Source organism: Papaver somniferum, chromosome 7, assembly GCF_003573695.1.
Source record: "Papaver somniferum cultivar HN1 chromosome 7, ASM357369v1, whole genome shotgun sequence".
Taxonomy (NCBI): Eukaryota; Viridiplantae; Streptophyta; class Magnoliopsida; order Ranunculales; family Papaveraceae; genus Papaver; species Papaver somniferum.
In genome coordinates, this window is record NC_039364.1 from 263660904 (window position 1) to 263668604 (window position 7701).

General features: G+C 38.0%; 1 long non-coding RNA gene across 1 annotated transcript; it reads right to left on the minus strand.

Annotated features, from left to right (window-relative positions):
• Window positions 1-4445: 4445 nt before the first annotated feature.
• Window positions 4446-7125, minus strand: LOC113300308. Its single transcript, XR_003335707.1, has 3 exons — window positions 7043-7125; window positions 4935-6368; window positions 4446-4838 (listed from the first exon to the last, which is right to left on the minus strand). It is a non-coding gene; the product is annotated as an uncharacterized LOC113300308 (long non-coding RNA).
• Between the last annotated feature and the right edge of the window lie 576 nt (window positions 7126-7701).

Genomic DNA, 7701 nt, shown 5'->3' on the forward strand with positions numbered 1-7701 from the left:
CCAACCTAAAATGCCAGTCTTGTAAGCTGGCACGTTCTCCTCTGCAAACTTTAGGAGACTTAGATGAATCATAAAGTTGATAGAGACCACCCCTCCTACTGCCGCAAAGAAGAACCTTCTCGGTACATCGATCCTTCACAAGAAAAAAATTTGGATGAAATTCAAATAAGACATTATTATCTGTAGTGAGACGAGATACTGACAAGAGATTACGAGAAATTTGTGGTCAAAGAGAACATTAGAAGCTGCAACTTACGGTTGGGAGTTCCCAAAACAGAGGATCCAACATTAGAGATTGGAATAGAAGAGCCATTACCCATCTGAATTTGATCAGGATCAGTGTACTCGGTTGAAAACTGAAGACGAGAAAAATCATTCGTTATATGATATGTAGCACCACTTTCAGTTTTCCAAGGTGGAGTTGGTAATAAACCAGTTTGAGCAGAATAGGCACGCGGTGCGGAAGCTGGTGGTTGACGGCACGAAGGACGAAAAGTTCGATCAAACCTGTTCCAATAGTCTGGTGCTTCGTGATTTGGACGACCACAGAGCTGACAAGGAAGTTCTGAACAAGGTGAGCTACGTTGTGCTGGAGGAGCTGGAGGACGATTGGACACAGGAAACCGGGAGGAGCTTGGTGCTGCATTAAACCGATTTGGTGCAGCAGCGAACTGAGTAGGGGAAGAGTTGTATACGCCAGAGAACCGAGAAGAACTTGATGTAGCATTGCGACATGGTGCAACAAGGTTAGCAACAGGTTGAACAAACAACGTTTTAGCCTGATGTTCTATACACAATTCAAAAGTGAGGAGAAAAGTGAGAAAATCTTCCACAGTTAGAGAACTCACCGTGGTAGTCAAGGATGTAACGATGGCCTCATACGAACTGTCAAGGCGAGCGAGAAGACAGTGACGGAATTCTTTTTCTGTAACTGTTGTATTAGCAGCTGCAAGATTATCCACTAAGTGTCGAGCATGATTGATATACTCGCGCATAGTTTTTGATCCTTTCTTAAGAGAACGAAGCTCGCAGTGAAGATGGTGAAGTTTGGCATCAGATTTAGAGGCATATTGAGCTTCAAGAGAGTTCCAGATTTCTTTGGAAGTTGTAAGACGATGAACATGACGAAAAACAGCAGGTGTAAGAGACGAGAATAACCAACTTACCAGGATTTTATCATGTTTTGTCCATGAAGCAAACGCTGGATTAGGAACTTCATCAGCAAGAGCACGTGTTGGACAGGGTTTTGTACCAGTGACATGACCATCAAGATCGTAACCTTGAATATATGGCAAAAACTGAGCACGCCACAAAGAGTAATTAGTTTCATCCAATTTAACAGTGATGATGTGATGAGGTTAAGAGAATTGGATATGAGCCATGGTTGAAAGTTGTGAAGAAGAAGTTGAATCAATAAGTGTAGAGATTGTTGAGGATTCAATAGACATGGTTTTTGAGGATCTAAAACCAAGCTGATACCAAGATAAAACTACTTAGTTTTAGGTTTAGGTTAAACAAGAATGTAACAGACAGAAAAGAAGATAAACAAAATCTGAACTTTTATTGATTTGCTCGACAATTACATACCGAGTTGAATACAGTTTATATACGTGAGTTTCCTTGAACTGTAAGATTCAATATTTCCTAAACAGACCTGGTTTCCTAATATACGAATAACCAATACAACTTGGTAAACAAGGTATCGTGTGTTATGTTACACACGTACCTGGAGATGTGTCAACATATCCGTTTGCAAAATTTAATTATTTTCTTAAATTACTTTTTTAAATTTTTATAAATTAAAATTTAATTTAGATTTTTTAATCTATTTTATTTACTAGATTTTTAAATCTATTTTCTGAAACGGGCCACCTAGCTCAGCTGGTCATCCCCGTTTCATACAGGTTTCATGCACTTAAGGAGGTCCCAGGTTCGAGTCCCCGATGGGGTAATATTACAGAGTTTGACACAGAAGGTAGAGTTATCCTTACCCCCGTTACGAGATAATTAATCACAGCCCCTCTGTCCTCTTCGGCGTTCTTGGTTTGGTTCCTCATGAGGCTCGCTGGTACACTAGCACGGAAACCTGTTCAACTAATGTAGTGGTACGTTGTTGGAGCTTCAAGATTTTATTGAAGCTGGTAGGCTAAGAGCCACTAGTAGAAATAGCTTCAAGATTTTGTTTATTTTCTTCATCGTAATGGAAAGCTAGCTCTTTAATGAAAAAGAAAAGTTAGAGACGGTATGAAAATTATGTAGTGTTGAGCTGTTGTTGAAGAAGGTGTGAGTTTAAGTTTGTATACGAAATGAATTTATAGGGAAAGGAAAGGGAAAATGGTGCCGGACGGAAAGAGCGGTTGGCGCTCTTAGTACAAGCGCTGGCGTATTTATTAAATGTGCTGGCGTTTTGAGTGACGACGCGCGTTTGGAGTGAAAGCGTTGGCGCTTTGGTGACACATGCCAGAGTTTTTGGCAAGCACGCCCGCTTTTAATACAGGCGCGCGCTAAGTGCTCCTTCTCGGTGTTCAAATCAACAGTTATGTTGACTTGAACATCCATTTTTCGTGTTTGTTCATTCCGTAGTGGGAGCAAAATAAACAAACTTGATGTTTGCTCATTCCACCGGAACTACTCTTACAGTTGTAACAGAGGCAACATATGCAAATCCTAACACATTGGATGGCCCTACTAGAAACGATGTAAGGGTTCTAACACCCTATGTTAGGCGTTTTTAGTGAAATTCTAATTTATATCAAAAAAAAGTTAAAATTAAATTTTTTGATACTTCCTTTATCACGAAATCTTAGACTTAAAATGTTTCCCTTTATGTCCGTGTTTCTTTTTATAATGGTCTTGGCTCCTTATTCTTATACTCTGAAACTTATGGGTACGCTCTTACACTTCCGTGTTCTCTTAATTATGGCAAATCTTGAGAATTTTCTACTCAAAGATTTTGTCTGCCCTTCCTCCTAGTCATCCCCTCGGTTCCTGTGGTCATCTCTGGAACACGCTTAAGATCCTATTTTTGGTTTTTGTAGACATTAAGTTTAATCAAATCAATTTAGTCCCGTACATTAGCTTCCCAATACACCTAGGTTTCCATAGAGAAATAGATCCCTGCTAAGTCTAGAAATGTTTAAATTTTTAAATCATGATTAGTCTGCATCCTCTCGTTATCTTTCTCCTTAGAAGTGACGGAATGCCATCCTATATAATCATAGTCTAGTACGTAGGAAATCAGAACCTACTTACTAATTAATTTCTTACTATCCTTATACTGTAATGAGCCAAACAAGATTAAAGTATTAATTAATTAATATCTATATAAAAGCAATACTTCCCAAAAGATAACAAGTAGAACTACAGGTCCCGGGTCAGTACTAATAGAAGAAATTTCTATGAACCATTTTGGCTCAAAGATAGGTCAGCTAATCTCTTTTAAAATGTAAGGTAGTTTTTTCCTTGAGGATTCTCAGGGATTCTGGTAGAATTTTAGCTAGGATTAAATCGTTAAAAATCCCTAGAATTATCTAATCTTCTCTCATATTCTATTATTCTAGAATGGACATCCTTTATTAATTAGAGAACACAATTTCACCTCTCTTTACAGATATTTTAATGGTTTGATTATGAGAATGTTTGAAAACTGGCTATTACGGGAAGTTGCTAAAACATAGAAACAAAATACCTAGCAGCTGCGTTGAATTTTCTGTGTTGTTATTTTTGTCTTTCTTCTATCTAACTGAGTCTGTGTGGAACTTCTAGATCCCTCTCGAAAGATCTTTACCAACATGGGGAGGAAATGTTATCGATTCAAAACATCGCGTATTTTGGGCATGTCTCCATCTCTCAATGCTGAAGGTGGTTCTCGGGGTGTTAAAACTGGACCAGGTGATTTTTTTAAAGCGAAAATGGGAGTGGATCAAAGCCTTGAGGACTTCTGCCACTAACTTTAGCATAGCCTCTTTCCTAAAGGGAAACCTAAACCTAGGATTCCCCTGTGAAATACATTTCTGTAAAGCTTGCAAATAATGCAAGTGCGAAGTGGCCTTCAGTACGTATATTTCGTTTTGAGTCTGCTGTTTTATATACGTGAAATGTGTTTATGATTATTTCTTTTGGAGATTTAGCTGCGACGGTTGATTTGCACTTCTACTCACGATTTGTTTTACAAACTGTCTAACAAATGAATGTTGGTGATGGGTTGATGATGGTTGTTTCTAAGACTTCGAATGTACATTGATTTAGTGCCATCAATGATTTAGTTTATCTTCCTTCACTTGCATATATGATATCCAACTTAAGGTTAATCTTTACACTGCCAGGTTTGTTCGGTGTGCATGTTCAGGACGCATTTTGACAGAAAATTTATCCTACGAAGATTTTTTCTAATTTAAACCTTATATCACTGTTAACCATCGTCGGATAATAGTTTCACTGTATCCCAGATGCTTGACCTTTGAAAAGTCGAAACCATAAGAAACCAGCTGCCGCAGTGTACACGTAGAAGGATAAGGATAAATACAAATTGAATCCAACAATGCATGACCTGCAAGAATCCATAATCCCATAAGTAAATGCAACAAAGCCCTTATCCAGAAAGATAAAGAGGAAAGGGAACTTGAAGTGTCGGTTTTTGTGGCTGAGAGAGACTCTTAAGAAATTTGATCCAGAAAGATATAATGGCTGATAAAATCTTCAAGTCTGCGGGATGAGTCAAATCAGTCATGAGAAAGCCCTCGTTGCTTCGCAATGGTAGCTTCACTCGCTCCGTAGCTCAGTTAGTCGGGAGAGCTTTAAGGAGGCTATGTGCTCCACGCTTCCTCCATGCAAGTGAACTGACAAGAGAGCCAAAATACATTCTCATTATGGATATATGGAAAAATCAACTGCTGGAAATTTCATTACAGCATATTTTGGGGAATTATGTCAACCTAGATCACCAAGTTTTTAGAGCATTGCCCACAATTTTGCCGCCGCCATGACCACCACCACTGATCAATTAACCGCAATCCCACCAACATTGCAACACCACTACCATCATCTTCCCAATAATAATAAGTGTAATGTTGGGTAATTGCCAGACAACAGACTGGAAACATCTTATGTTAAATATTATCCAAGCCCTAATAATAATAGTAATAATATAATTACATATGATAATTTAGAACAGAATTAAATTAAAACATTCAGGCAGGAAATCTTTAAAGTCTTAAGACCACGCATCTATATAAATAAGCAAACAATAAAGAGAACTAAAGAAACTACCAGATGCAACACAGATAAATTGGTAGGCTTTTTCCAGCTTTACTCGCGCCTTCACTTCTTCGCACTCTGATCCATTGCCCCTCTGATTCACTTTGTTATCATTGAAACACTCCATTACTAAAATCGGGATCTTTTGCAATACCATAGCAGGACAAAGTAAGCTCATCCTCGAGATGCAAGGATTCCCATCCACCACATTCAATGAACTTCTTGGGGCTCGCTACGATTTCTCTTAATATGGAATTCCACTCCTTCACGGCTAGTTTCTTAGTGTTACAATAGTACTTCACGTATGCATCGTTAAGAATACGTTTTATGCCAGCGAGCTTTGTTATGTCGATTGTGCAGATTTGAAGCACGTCGCGTGAATAGTCCTGGAACACCACTGTCATATCGAACGCCCCAGATTCAACCTCGGCCAGATTAACAAACTCAACATCGCTTAGTGGGACCACATAGAGAAGTGCATATTCCTCATCTCTGTTGTCCCCACCATCATGGGGTGATCCAAGTGGAATAACAATTCATGTGGCCGCTGCCTCCTGTCATCTCCATGTGAGAAGAAACACTCTTTTACACTAGTATCCTTGAAGTGCAACTGGAAATCCGGGGCTGTGAATATGAACCCGCTCCCACGGGCCTCAAGGGTACCAAGAGTGGCAGGGCCTTCAAGGATAACATCAGGTAACTGTAAAATCCAGTGGTTTTCCTGCTTAGGGTACATATATTACTGAATATGAGGGTCAGCCCAATACAAGTCCCTGTTCTCGGCAGCAGAACAATTTCCGACAGATCCAGTTGCAGTGTCATCACCCAACAATCTATCGGCACATCTTCTCTTTAAAAGGTGAGCCAGTTCTGCCTGATTAAGCCTATGCAACTCCTCCTCCGTCATACGAGGAATTTCCCGAATGGGTAGTGGATCTTTATATTCGATGGGAATCATTGTAAATCCCTCCAGGAACTCCTCTTTCCGGTGAAGCGCTTCAAGTTTCTTCGACAACAACTTCTGCTCTATCATGTCCAACGTCTCACGCACTGAAGATGACATATTTTTAAGGAATGCGGGTGCAGATTGACAAGCAAAACAAAATATCCGCCTGGAACAGAAAAGAAAGACAGCAACAAATAAAAATAAAAAATTGTTCCTTGGTACAAAAACTGCGGAGGGGATCGAAATGAAATAAACGTCATACTTCATAAAATTATACATATGAAGACAAGAAGTTGATTTGGAAACTAAGCAACTTTCTAGATTTATGATCTGAGAGTCGGATACAAAATGAAATAAACACGTACTTCATAAGAACGGAAAATCAGAACTCCAAGCAGTACTGACTTTGAGCCACAAAAAAAAATTAAAAAAAAAATCAATTTTTATTGGCTCATGAATATATAGGCTTACGGTTGAAACCTAGGAACTAAAAAAAATTAGATCGAGATCAATCAGTATTGGATAATTCATGTATACAAATTATGAACTGGAAATCAAGCAAGTGACATTAAAGGATTGATTATGGAAAAACAATTGGAAACCCTAGATTAAGAATCAGAACAACAATTGGGGAAATTACACTATTTAGCGCCGGATCATGCATGTATACAGATTATGAGTTGGGAATCAAGCAATAAAAGCAAGCAAATAAGTAGTGAAATTAACAAAGAAGAAGAATCGGAAACCCTGAAAGTGAAAATGATAACGAAATAAAGGGAAGTAAAAAAACAAAAAAAAAACCTCAAAATCATTAACAGGAATCATATCATATGTACGTACCTAAATTTCAAGATGATCAGAAGATAGATCTGATTTTATGCCTCGCTCTTGAGAGACGGCTACACTTAGAAATGAAATGAAAAGATAAGATCTTTGTTTATATAGTAGAGAGAATTATTCTTTTAAGACACTAGAAATTGTAGATCTTATTCTCATGTCCCCAGGGTAAGAGGCTATGAAAATTATACCCGTGAGTCCATGATCTTTTTTTTTTAGTCCATAAAAAGGGTCACGATTCTGGAATAAAGCATTTTGACAAAACCTTTTAACAACCCATGAAATTTTCTATATTCAGCTTTCTATATTCAATGGTTCATCACTGCTAATGTGGTAATTTAACAACGGTCATTTTGTGTTTAGCTTAATCCAAAAAGATCTAGGAAAAAAAATTGAAAATTTTTACTTCTTTATTTGGTAGGTTATCGAGACCTTAAAGAAGTTATTTGTTAAAATGTTTTTTTAGCGTTAATAGAGAGGTTTCAAGAAATTTCTTTCTGATGGATTAAGTCGCAAAAAATTAAAGGTTGTGATGTGATCATACAACAGTAATTCTGTTTGAAACTATTATAGGGGCTCCAAAATTTGAGTTTTTAGGTCTCCTAAGCAAGGTTGTGAAATCGTAAATCGAAACGCAAATCGCTCTTCAATTCATGCAAACC